Source organism: Salvia hispanica, chromosome 6 (genome assembly GCF_023119035.1).
Source record: "Salvia hispanica cultivar TCC Black 2014 chromosome 6, UniMelb_Shisp_WGS_1.0, whole genome shotgun sequence".
Lineage (NCBI taxonomy): Eukaryota > Viridiplantae > Streptophyta > Magnoliopsida > Lamiales > Lamiaceae > Salvia > Salvia hispanica.
The window spans coordinates 598,445-611,165 of record NC_062970.1 but is presented as its reverse complement, the minus strand read 5'-3'; the positions used below and the strand labels follow the sequence as shown (position 1 = coordinate 611,165).

Below are 12,721 nucleotides of genomic sequence, written 5' to 3'. Positions count from 1 at the left end.
TGTAAATACAAACTTTACTTGGCCTAGTGGTTAATTCTCGAGGCTAAAGGTTTTGAGTTCGAGTTCATTTTGTGACGCAGCCTTTTAAAAAGTTGGATTTATTTATCCATATAAAGAAAGAATCATCTTTCAATTGGCGCAGTGCATAGAAGTGTCAAGACAGGCTAGATTTTGGGAAGATGTTAGCTGTCAGGCCCAACTGAATTTTTTGCGAAAAGCGGATTCTCTGTATGGAATGTAGGCATAGGTCGACCCATAATTTTATGTTTTGGTGCTCCGGCCCGACTGTGTGAGAAGATTGATAAAACTAGTGTTAATGTCATTCTGAACCAGGGACAAAGCTACGTGGAGACATAGGAGGCCTATGGACTCCCGCATCGTGAAATGTCTGAGTTTGTCATTGTTCTCAACTATTCTAAGTGAAGCATCTCGGAAAGCAAGTCATTCATTTTCAAGTTGGACTTTAAACATGTAATTTATGTAGGTAAAGTTAGTGACAATTTTGTGATTCACTCCAACTACTATGAGTATGACCACTACTATAATTTTCTACTTGTTATTATCTACAATATTCCTTTTCCGAGTAAATTCAGTACTGGTGCGTGCAAATTCAAACTTCTCAACTTCTGCATCACTTTCCGTTTTCTTTAACTATTTGCCTCAATCATCACTAGAGGTTAGTGGATCCATTATAAAGACATCTAACATTTGAGGTACGGATTTAACGGGATCGAAGGATCGACTGACCCTACCACCAGCTCATGATTGTTGTCGGAAAACCCCATCAGTCTCTCATCAACCCATGGCAGCTCCGCCTTCGGCCCAAATAAAGTGAGAGAGAAATGTTTTTTTGACTTCATTCAATTATATTAAATTATTTTGATTAAAGAACAATACACACTTTGGGTCTTGTTTCACAAATGCTCAGCAAGAATCGTGCATCGCCTATTGCCAACCCCACGAGTTTTATTTTCTAAATTCATCACCATCAACATTCAATAACTTATTTGTACTCATTTTATCTCCCTTTTCTACATTCTTGTAACAAAATAAATACTCCTATCCATCTTGAAAATTAACACTTTTTAGCACATGGAAAATATGGAAAACAAGGGTGCGTGACGAGTCATGATAAAATTGTATACATTCAAGATTTGTGGAGTACTATATAATATATTTATATAATGAACCAATCACTTTTGATACAAGAATCTCCTTTATTCAATAGTTGCTGAATTTCCAATCCTTCTTGAGTCCTTGACTAAGACAAATATGAAACGTACACATCATATAATTGCGTTACGTAGCTAACATACTTAGCTCTACAAACGCATAGTGCATATCCAATCATTCACCAATATCGATATGTTCGACATGTGTTCTGATAAAATAAAATAACGATACATGAAATACAAACGAATCTCAAACAAATTTTTTCCCTTTCGAAACGTCGATTGACTAATATTTCAAAAGGAGAAAAAAAAAACAGATTGATTAATAAGAATTATTTAAATAAATTTGTAACAATGGTCAACATCTTGTAGATCCATCATCTATGTAGTCAAGAACAGCAATCACTCCAAAAACAAAAGCTTGATCGGAACCAAACCTTATTTCCACATGATATATTAATTTCTTGTCTTCATCAATCGTTGCAACTCCTTATTCACACCAATCTGTCAATAATTTAACAATTTTTTGTCACAACCGAAAATCCAACATTGCACGTTCTTACATGCAATAGGGCCAAAGCAGGGTCGGATGCATAAATTTATTTTGATAATGGTTATAGTACTATAATAATAAATTTTGAGTTTGAAACTTTGTGAAAATTATTTTTATGTTTTGTTGAGATAATAAAGGATTTTGCAAATAGTTCACATAAAATATCATGAATTCGAAAAATTTATACAATTGAAAAATAGTTTAGTAGGGGCTTAATAATCATGCATTTTTCAGTATGGATAATTGCTACTAAAATCATGAAGTTTTGATTTGTTCTTAAAATAAAGGTATAACGCTGGTCGATTCATTACCAGTGCTACGACATCTCCCATGGGGCTAACAATGGTGCAGGCTCGGGCGGGAGAGTCGCTGTGGACTTCAAAGCTGCCGTGGCTGCAAAGCTCCTTGGATTCGACCGAGATCCGAAAACCCATATTGACTATGTCTAGTGGATAGAATGTTTGAAAAAATTGGTCAAATAATGAGATAAGAGGTATATATAGGGATTGGATTGATTCATTTTACTTAATTGATTGCCTTTACTCCTAAATTCAATCTAGAGATTTTTTTATTAAAATTCATTGTTTTACTACTCTTCATTAAGAATTTCGGATTGCATTTATCTAAAATAAGTAAGTAATAAGTTGACAAAATGCATTAGCATAAATTAAAACTAATTTTATTATAAAACTAATTCTTTAAAAGTAGGACCCACGTCCCACTAATTTTTTCAACTCACTTTCCATTAAATTTCTTAAAACTCGTGCCGGGTCAAAGTGCCCCAAATTATCTGGGACGGTGGGAGTATCTTCATTCAGCCACAGTATCAATTTCGGATAGTTTCTGACAACATTTTCGAACTAATTTTGATATGTTGTATCTATACTCTTTAATTCATCATAAAATTCTCAGGACAGATGCACACTAAATTGTTAATTTAAAAATTATTCAACAGATTTTACCTGTAGAGAAAATGTCCGAAATAATTCTAATAAAACATACAAATAGGGCAGTTTACCAGAATTTCGACAGTTTATGATGGTATTGTTCAAACAATTTAAACATGTAGTAAATAAACTCCTAAATTCTCCAAAAAAATTTAGGGAACGTTTAGACTCATCAAAGATAAAATCAAAATGGTTAAGTCTAAGTTTTAGCCACTCTAAATAGGCTTAACAATTCGTAACAGGGAGCACAAAAACAGAGCATCATTGTTTTAATACTAATCTTAGTTTCATAATTTTATTTAATCTTGTGTTACTCTTCTACACTCCAAACAAACTTTGTAGACCAACTTTAATATTGTAACATGCCAAACTAAGCTAAGTTGCTATAACCTTTGATTCAATCGCCAAAATGTGTTCAACAATCTTCCAACGTTACATATACGTCGGTGACTCAACGAATAAACAATATACGAATCCATACTCAAGAAGTCAGAAAATTCCAGCCCTTAAAACTCGATACTTACTCATTTACTAGGCATAAGAATGTTATAGAAGCGAAGAGCTACCCCGATCATCCTCTCGTTGCGCGATCTGTTATTCAATTTGCCCAAAAACGCAAGAAATGTAGAAGAACATATGCTTGAAGTAGAGGAGAAGGAGGCTGCCGAATTTTATTTTATTTTTCCTGAATGAGGAGGGCGGAATTGTCTTAATGTTTATACAATATTTTAATATTTGTGGTTGCATGCTATTACAAATGACATTATAACATTAAATCCATAATTCTCTCAAGGTCTCTAGAATTTTCTCTATTTCCAAGACAACATTTGAAGTTAAAAAAATGTCCAACAACATATAATATGTCGTGCCCTACAAAATAATTAAAAGAATATAATTTATTTTATATAAAAACTCTAATTTGGTGATTTTATCTACTATTCTATAGTCTGACAGATATAATTCTATCTAAACCCATTCTTTAGGATGTTACAAAATTTATTACTATAAAAGTACAATATTTTAGTAAGATATCATAGAATTAACTTTTTAAAAATTTAATAAAAGCATTCTCATTGACAAAATACTGAATTTTTTAAAGTCATCAGTGTCCAATTATTTTATATTTGAAATTTTTAAAAATTTTAAATTATAACAATGGCTACATGCATATGCACTTAATGTTTTAGTGTTATCATAAAAATAAAGTGTAACTATAGGCATTCGGCAATTTTACTATTGAATAATTTTAAATTTTCAAATTTTGAAAACGACTACGTGAATATACACTTAATTTCTTAGTGTTATCGTGAAAAGAAATAATCATAGTCATTCATATCTAACAATTTAATTATTAATACTTTATAAAATTTAAATTTATGAAAACGACTACATGCGTGTATACTTGATTCTGTAGATAAATAATAATACTATTTTACATTTAATTACTTTATTATCAAATACTTCATGCATATATTTTACTATAAAATTTTTAATTTGACTATATGCATATATACTTAGCTTCTTCATGTTATCATCAAACGAAATAATCATAGTCATTCAAACCTAATCATTTTATTAATAAATAATTTTAAAATTTTTAAATTAAAAAATGACTATATATATATACTGAATTTATAAGTGGTATCATCAAATGAAATATCACATTCATTCGCATCCACTTAATTTATTATTAAATAATTTTTAAAATTCTAAGTTATAAAAACAACTCATGCAAATATACTTAACTTTTACGCGTTATCATCAAAAGAAATCATATTTTTGTACTTCACATCTACTTATTTTATTATTAAATAACTTTTAAATTTGTAAATTAAATATATTTTTAATTTCTTAATGTTATTATCATCGAACGAAATAATCATAGTCATTCGCGTCCAATTATTTTATTATCGAATAATTATGAAATTCTAAATTTGAAAAATGACTACATACATATATACTTGATTTCCTCATGTTATCATCCAAAGTGATTGTATTAGTATTTCGTTTTCAATGAAATAATCATAGTCATTTACATCCAATTATTTAATTATTAATACTTTTTTAAAGTTTCAAATTATAAAAAATGACTATATCATATGTAGTACTCCCTATGTTCCATAGTACTAGATGGATCAAGGTACGCTTCCGCTCTACAGTTTATGCTCCTTCTCCGTCGTTCTCGGTTAATCATCATAGAGAGCTTTATATAATTGTTCACTCAATTATTACAACAAGTGGTATCAGAGCCACTCTATTGATGATTCTCTGAGAATTGGAAAAGGAGAATTAGGGTTTCATATTATTGTTTGTGCTTTGGAAGAAATTAAATTTCTTAATATTAGAGTTTCTGATTGTCAATGATATAATTCTCTGTCAAAACTTTGGAATAGAATGAACGTAATATCCTTGTTGGATACGGCCGCCACTTTTGAGAAATAGGGACAATCTGAATTTCAATTTATAATTCATGAATATGTCGTGATTTTCCTTTGATAAATAATTGAGTTTTTCAATTCAAGGTTATTTGCTTTGCACGCAAATCGATATGTTATTGCTTTGGAATTTTGGCGGTTTCCATAATTGTAGTTTATATGTTGCCATAGTTGATATATTTTTGTTGCCGTAATTTATATATTAGTTCTGAGTATGGTGATGCATATATTTTGAATTGATTTCTCAATTCATATTTTCGGTGAACCTTTTGTCTCATTTTGTTTGGTGATGCATATATTTTGAATTGATTTCTCAATTCATATTTTCGGTGAACCTTTTGTCTCATTTTGTTTTGTCCAACTGTAATTCTTTGATAACCTGACAATACATGTTTACGTGTGTATGATTAATTACAGTGTAAGTTGAGAAATTTTGCACTACATGTTATTATTTGGCTTTTAAAGTTCTTTTTTTTGCTTCTGGCATGTTTCGATGATTCCATAAAACGCGTAGTGTGTTTCGTGAATTTTTTTGGTTGTTTTGATGTTACTTTTGGTGGGTTTATGTTCGTTGGTTACGATCTTGGGTAGGGGTGTGCATTCGGGTTTCGGTTCGGTTTTTTGCCCAAACCGAACCGAACCCGAAAAACCGAATTTAGGCTAAAACTGTAACCGAACCGAAACCGAAAATCGAAAAACCGAAAACCGAATCTAAAAAACCGAATTAAACCGAAAAACCGAAATTATATAAAAAAAATCGAAAAATCAAAAAATCTAAAATCGAAAAACCGAATAATCTGAACCGAAAATCCCTTTCTTCATCTTTGCAGTAGCTGCAATCTGTCATGAAAAATAATCACAATCTGCCCAAACTTTGAAATAGCAATAACTTTACTTTTTCAATTTTACACACCATTTATCGAAACTTTATCAAACTGAAATCAATCTTTTCAATTTTACATAGCAATAATCAATCTGCCCAAACTTTATCAAACTAAATCTTTTCAATTTTACATAGAAACGATGGCGTCAAGCTGGAGCTGAAGGCGTGGGCCGTGAGGGGCGACGGCGTGGGTGGAGGGTCGACGAGCTGGAGGCGCCGGCGACCGGCGTGGATGGCTGGAAAACGCGGTTGGTAGAAGCAGGGAGCTTGGAGTTGGAGAGATTAGATAATTAAGAATAGAGGAGAAGAGGAGCAGCGTAGAGGCGGAACTGAAGTAGGGTTAGTCTATTAGTCTTTATATATTTTTTAAATTATATTTAAATATATATATATATAGTATATTTTAAAATAAATTCGGTTTTTCGGTTATTCGGTTTTTTTTTCCTCCGAACCGAACCGAACCGAAAAACCGAAATTTTTTAATTTTCAAAACCGAACCGAACCGAAAAACCGAAAAAACCGAACCGAATTTTTAAATATCGGTTTGGTTCGGTTCGGATATTCGGTTTTCGGTTTTTTTGCTCACCCCTAATCTTGGGAAACATCAAAATTTAGATTTTATCGATTTTAGTGAAAATCGGATTTGAAAAATTATATGGAATCCCATTAGGAGTCAGCAATTTGCGATTTGTTAGGGAGTTATTGGATTGGCTGTCAGGATTCAGCGACTTGCTGAGTTCGCGAGGTACGCGAACCCAGTGACTCGTTGGCTAGCCACTGTATTTCGAAAAATTATCAACGACTTGCTTCCAAGCGTTTGTATTCAGTTTTAAAATTTTAAATTCAATAATTTTGGTGCATCTCATGTTCCTTTTATTGATGTGTGTATTTTAATGCGAATATTAGTCGGCCCAAAGGAAGATTAATATTTGGCACGAGATACACACATACCTTTGGTGATAAATATGTGACAATTATTTAGTTTTCGTGTAAGTAGTGTGATGCCTAAAGGTGGACACTATTTAACATGATTTTATTGTCAGTGTTTGATCACTAAGGTTGCCACTTGCAAGTTCACATTACTGTCAAAAGACTTGATGTGGATGTTGTGCTCGTAACCTCATAATGTCTTACTAATATTCAAAATAGATTAGTCGAAACATGGCGTTGCAAAAGTAACCTCTCTTGTCTAGACTTCTTTATTGATTGCGAATATTAGAACGGTGAAGTGTGTGTGTATTTTAATGCAGATATTAGTCGGCCCAAATTATGATTAATATTTGGCACGAGATACGCTCATACTTGATCGCTAACCCAACTCTTTGAATCTCTGACTAAGCCTGTTCCCCGAGTACCGCTTGCTAACTACACGGCTAACGGAACTTGGTAACCGTTTCCTGCTCTATCTCACCACCCCCGATAAAAGAAACAACATAAAGATAATGATAGTTGTTTCTTTTGTGGTTGATTCACTTGGATTTTACATGATTTTAGAGGGTAGTTTTACTTGGTTTTGATCATATATTGTGTACTTTGAGACATGGTTATAGCTACTTCTCTATTATGTTGGTATTTTGATCATTTTGTGAAGAATGTGTAGAAAAATATACAAAATATGTGGATGTGCAGCTGCTCAATGTTCGAGACAGCTTATCTGGAGATTTCGAAGTCCGATTCGCATGTAAAGCATACCATTCTCTTCGTCTTCGAAAGCGCTTCACGTGTATATCTTAAACGTCTCAATCGGAGTTCGGTAAAAGAAGTTATGACCGTTTTACCAAGACTGCGCAGTGCAGTGACATAGCTGGCGACCCGCCAGGTTCGCATGCAAACGCGACAACTCGCCAGCTTCGACGCACACCCAACCTGGCGACCCGCCAGCTTCGTTCGACAGCTTATTTCGGGCCCAAAGTCAACCCTAGGTATATATATGCCTAGGAAACGCCTCCAAACACAACTTACACGTCTCCTACCCCAAAAATACTATTTTTTCACCTAGAAAGAAGAGAAGAACGAGCAGAGGACGAGTATTCATCGCAAGATTGAAGACGAGACCTCCAATCCGCCCAATCCAATTCTAGGAGTTTCTACTTTTAGTTTTATTCTTGTTCAAACAATGTTTTTGATTATTTCTTTGAATATTTCTTTGACTTTTGTGATGAACATGAGTAGCTAAATCCTTCGTAGAGTTCTACGGGGGAGATACACTGATTCTTATGTTTAATTGATTTCCTTTTTCTATGACTTGGCTAATGTGTTTATTTTGATTTCATCTGTGCTTATACATTTATCTGACGATCACCTTATAAATGCATGTGGATTTTACTACAAGAACTGAGAAGTGAGTAGTTTGATTTGAAAGAGAAGAAATTGACGTCTTTGCCAATATGATCGAGAGATTTGAGCCTTTGAATGAAGCTAAGTATCTTAGGAGCTATTAGGAGTTGTTTCCTTAGTTCTAGGAAGGAGACTTCGGATCTAGGTAGCAATCTACAAATATATGCTTTGAGAAAAGATATAGTTTTACCTTTGTGATAGCTTAATAACCCTTGAGACCCTTTGTTGGCATAGTTAGGAAGTTAATTGAGCATAGGATAGTTGTTATCGATCCCGTAGGATTCTACCTTCTCATCCCTGATCTACATCCGTTTTCTTATTTGTTTTTAGTTCTCTAGTTATTTTTAATTGTTTTTACCTTGCTTTTAAATAGATTTAGAAAAACCAAAATTCCGATTCATCTAGATAGTAGTTGAGGTTGGTTCGTGGTAATTAGGTTGACACTCATTGTCTCTGTGGATACGATACTCTTTGCTTACTATTTGCTACATTAGCCCCGTACACTTGCGGGTATACTTGTGTTAAAAATAAGTTGAGCCAGTGGTAAACATGGATATAAAAATAAGAATTGTAAATATCACGCATGGCGTGCAAAGGAAGTTCCAATTCTTGTTTTGGTCTGTTATGAAGTTAATTTGGATTTAGTCCCTAATGATATTTAGTGGGTAGATTCTGGTGCTACTACTCACATAAGGTTATCAGTGCAAGGCTGTCTGAGCTACCGAAAGTCAATTGATGGCGAAAGATACATCTGTGTGAGATATGACAAATTGGTGGAAGTAGAGACTATTGAGCATTGTAGATTGTTATTAAAGACTGGAATTATTCTGGTTTTGAAGGATACTTTATTGTACAGTCATTTAGACAAAATTTGGTTTCTATTTCTGCTTTGGATAAATTTGGATTCGCTTGTTCATTCAGAAATAGTAAACTTCTTCCTTCAAATAATTCTAGTATTGTGGGCACTGTTTCCTTAAGTGCATATAACAATCTTTGTATGCTCGATTATGTTACTTCATATTCAGAAGCTTTACATGTTGAATCAAAAGGGACTAAGCAAATTAAATAATGAAAATTTGGTTAATTTATGACACAAGTGTTTTGGTTATATCTCAAAATAAAAGATTGTACTTGTGTCATATGTTGTATTGAATACACTTATCTTTTCAGAACTTGATTTGTGTGTTCAATGTATTAAAGGAAAACATGCCAAACATAAGAAATTAGGTGTCAATAAAGCTATACATTTTAGAATTGATGAATACGGACATTTGTGGTTCATTCCCTTCGGTTTTTTAGAATGATCAACAATATTTTATATCATTCATAGGCGAATATATCTTGTTTTGGGCACCTACATTTAATCTATTAAAGTCTGGGGCTTTAGACAAGTTCAAAATATTCAGGGGTTGATGTTGAGCTCCAACTCGACAAAGGCATTAAGAAAGTCAAATCTGGTCGTGGTGGCGAATACTACGACAGAAATGACTGCTCAGGTGAACAATGTCAAAGACCTTTTGCTCTCTATTCGGAAGAGTGATCGTCCATTAGTATACCTTGTCAGGATTTCCTAGCATGAGTGGCATAGCTGAAAGACGAAATAGAACTCTTAAAGATATGTGAAGGAGTATGATTTATCATTCTTCCTTGTCGCATTCGCTTTAGGGAGAGACATTAAAGACTATAGCATATATTTTCACTTTGGTTTTCCAGAAAAATTTAGGGGTTTTTAAATTTTATAATCCCACAAATGGAACTAAATTTTGGGACGAGAAATATAGTATTCCTTGAGGATGTTGAGTTTGGGGGAAGAATGTGTTAAGGAACATTACTTTTGAGGAGGAGTCTGTATAGACACCTACTACTGTTTCTGACAATGATCAGGTATCAATTACTATCATTGAAGAAGAAGCATATCAAGAACCTCAAGATGATATTGTTGTAAACATTCAATCTCATGCGGATGATATCATTTAAAGTCAATCTCAACAACCTCAATTAAGACTCTCATCAATGGTACCACAAATTTTATGAAGTAGTTCTTTCATTTGGATTCAGTAAGAATGCTATTGATGGTTGTGTGTAACACAAGTTCAGTGGGAGCAAAATGCATCTTCTTTTGTATTTGGAATCGAAAGAAATAATTTTCGATAAGGATATGTTGCACTAACACCAAGAATTTTCTCTCGAAGAAATTTGAGATGAAAGATCTTGGGGAAACCTCTTTTGTATTTGGAATCGAAAGAAATAATTTTGATTGTCAAAGAAGGGATATAGTGAAAAGGTGTCTAAAGTATTTGAGATGCATAATTGCAAGTAAAGAAATACCCCTATGACTAAGGGAGACATACATAGTCTCATTCAGTGCCCTAAGATAAATCTTGAGATTTAGAAAATGCAGAAGGTTCCATATGCTTCGGCGATTGGGAGCCTAATGTGTACTTAAGTATGTATTAGACCCAATTTGGTTTATGTTGTTAATATGTTGGGCAGATATCTCAGTAATCCGGTATGGATCATTAAGAAGCAACAAAACGGGTTATGAGATATTTATAGAGAACTAAGCATTACATGCTCGCAGATCATTTGGAGAGATCATTAGGTATCTTGATTCTGATTTGTTAGATGCCAATACATTAAAGGATCCATTTTAGTTTACGTGTGTCTGTTGGCTGTGAAGCCGTTTCGTGGAGAAGTGCTGAGCATACACTTGTAGCTACTTCTGCCATGACAACAAAATTCGTAACTTGTTTTGGGGCATCTAGTAATTGAATATGACTGCAAAAATATGTCATGAGGCTGCATATTGTCAAAGTATTGAAAGACCACTTAAGTTATGTTGTGATAATAACTCTGCAGTATTATATTCTAAAACAACAGGAGCTTCCTGTTTCGGAATGGATAAATAAATATAGAGCATAAGCAATGGATTTGATGATTACAAATCCAATCATTAAGGGACTATCACCCAAGGTCTTTCATGGGCATGCAGCCCAAATGGGTGTTATGTTGTTTAAGGGTACTTCCGTTCAGTGGGAGTAGTTTAGGTTATTTCTCTATATTGTGTTTTGAACATGTAGTTATAAAACTCATGTTATTCTCTGCAGAAATAAACTATTATATTTTGTCCATTATTTTTGGTTTGATCTCAATTTGGGAGGACCAGTTGGAAATAGGCATGTATGATCCCCTTACATGAAATTTTTATGCTACACTCCATAATTGATCTGTTGTTGATTATATTTGCATATGTGATTACTGATGGGTTTAATCATGAAAAAATATGGTGACTGCCCCTTTAGTCCTATGTCGATATGGTTGATAATAAGATTATTCGTAAAATACACTATGTGATAACACTTTTGAGCGCTCATTCGGTTTGTACACATTTATTTGGTGTCATGTGTTGCCCAAGTGGGGGATTGTTGGAAATTTGGGCTTCCACATGACTAATATAATGTGTTTGGATATCTTTCAGTTGGCCAATTAAAGTGATCCAATAAAGATTAAGGTTTAGGCTAAAGTGTATTTAATTGTTATGGAAATAAGTGTAGATACCATAAAGTGATTTTCTATTTGATGAGGGACCGAATAGAAAATAAAGGGGTTTATATTTAATATAAATATAGGCTAGGGTTATGGTCCCCAGACGTCAGAAGAACATTCGATATCTATGTATTCTCTCGGCAGACTATTGCAAAGAATGTCTCTGCTCGTTTGGAAGATCCATAGCCGCTGCAAAGCAATTCAACCGTTCAATTCGTTATGGATCAAGGTACGCTTCCGCTTTACAGTTTTCTACTCCTTCTCCGTCGTTCTCGGTTAATCATCATAGACAACTTTATGTAATTGTTCACTCAATTATTATGGCACTTTACTATTAACAATCAATTCTTATACTACTATGTATATATTTTTACAAATTAAATACTTTAATTTCTAAAATGATTCCCGTTGTTACAAGTCAAACTATCCATGTCTTTAAAGATTTGGCACTTCAAAAACATGCATTCACATTAAATCTAGAGTAATTTTTAATTTCATAGGATACATGTCAAAATAATAATACTTTGGTTTAATTTACACAAAAGTATCAAGCTAAGTACTTGTTCAATTTGTCAACCACCCACGAGCAAATTTTCAATTCTTGATTCATTACAAGTGAGAAAGTGCTGGGAATTGAAAATATTTTGAGTGACTATCTTTTTCTTGACTTCACACTAAACCAATTATACATACACTTCACGTATCAATAACATTATGCAGTCACATCATTATAAATCACACATATTTATTTTAGTAAATATACATAAATTATTAACTATAGTTAATGTCAAAATACTATTTAATTGTTCTATTTCAATAAATCATAAGTAGTTTAAAATCTACTTAAA

The 12,721-nt window shown here is 33.1% G+C and overlaps 1 long non-coding RNA gene across 1 annotated transcript; it reads right to left on the bottom strand.

The window, feature by feature from the left end:
• Positions 1-1,422: 1,422 nt before the first annotated feature.
• On the bottom strand, positions 1,423-3,354 carry LOC125192109. Its single transcript, XR_007171304.1, has 3 exons — positions 3,197-3,354; positions 2,037-2,170; positions 1,423-1,676 (listed from the first exon to the last, which is right to left on the bottom strand). It is a non-coding gene; the product is annotated as an uncharacterized LOC125192109 (long non-coding RNA).
• Between the last annotated feature and the right edge of the window lie 9,367 nt (positions 3,355-12,721).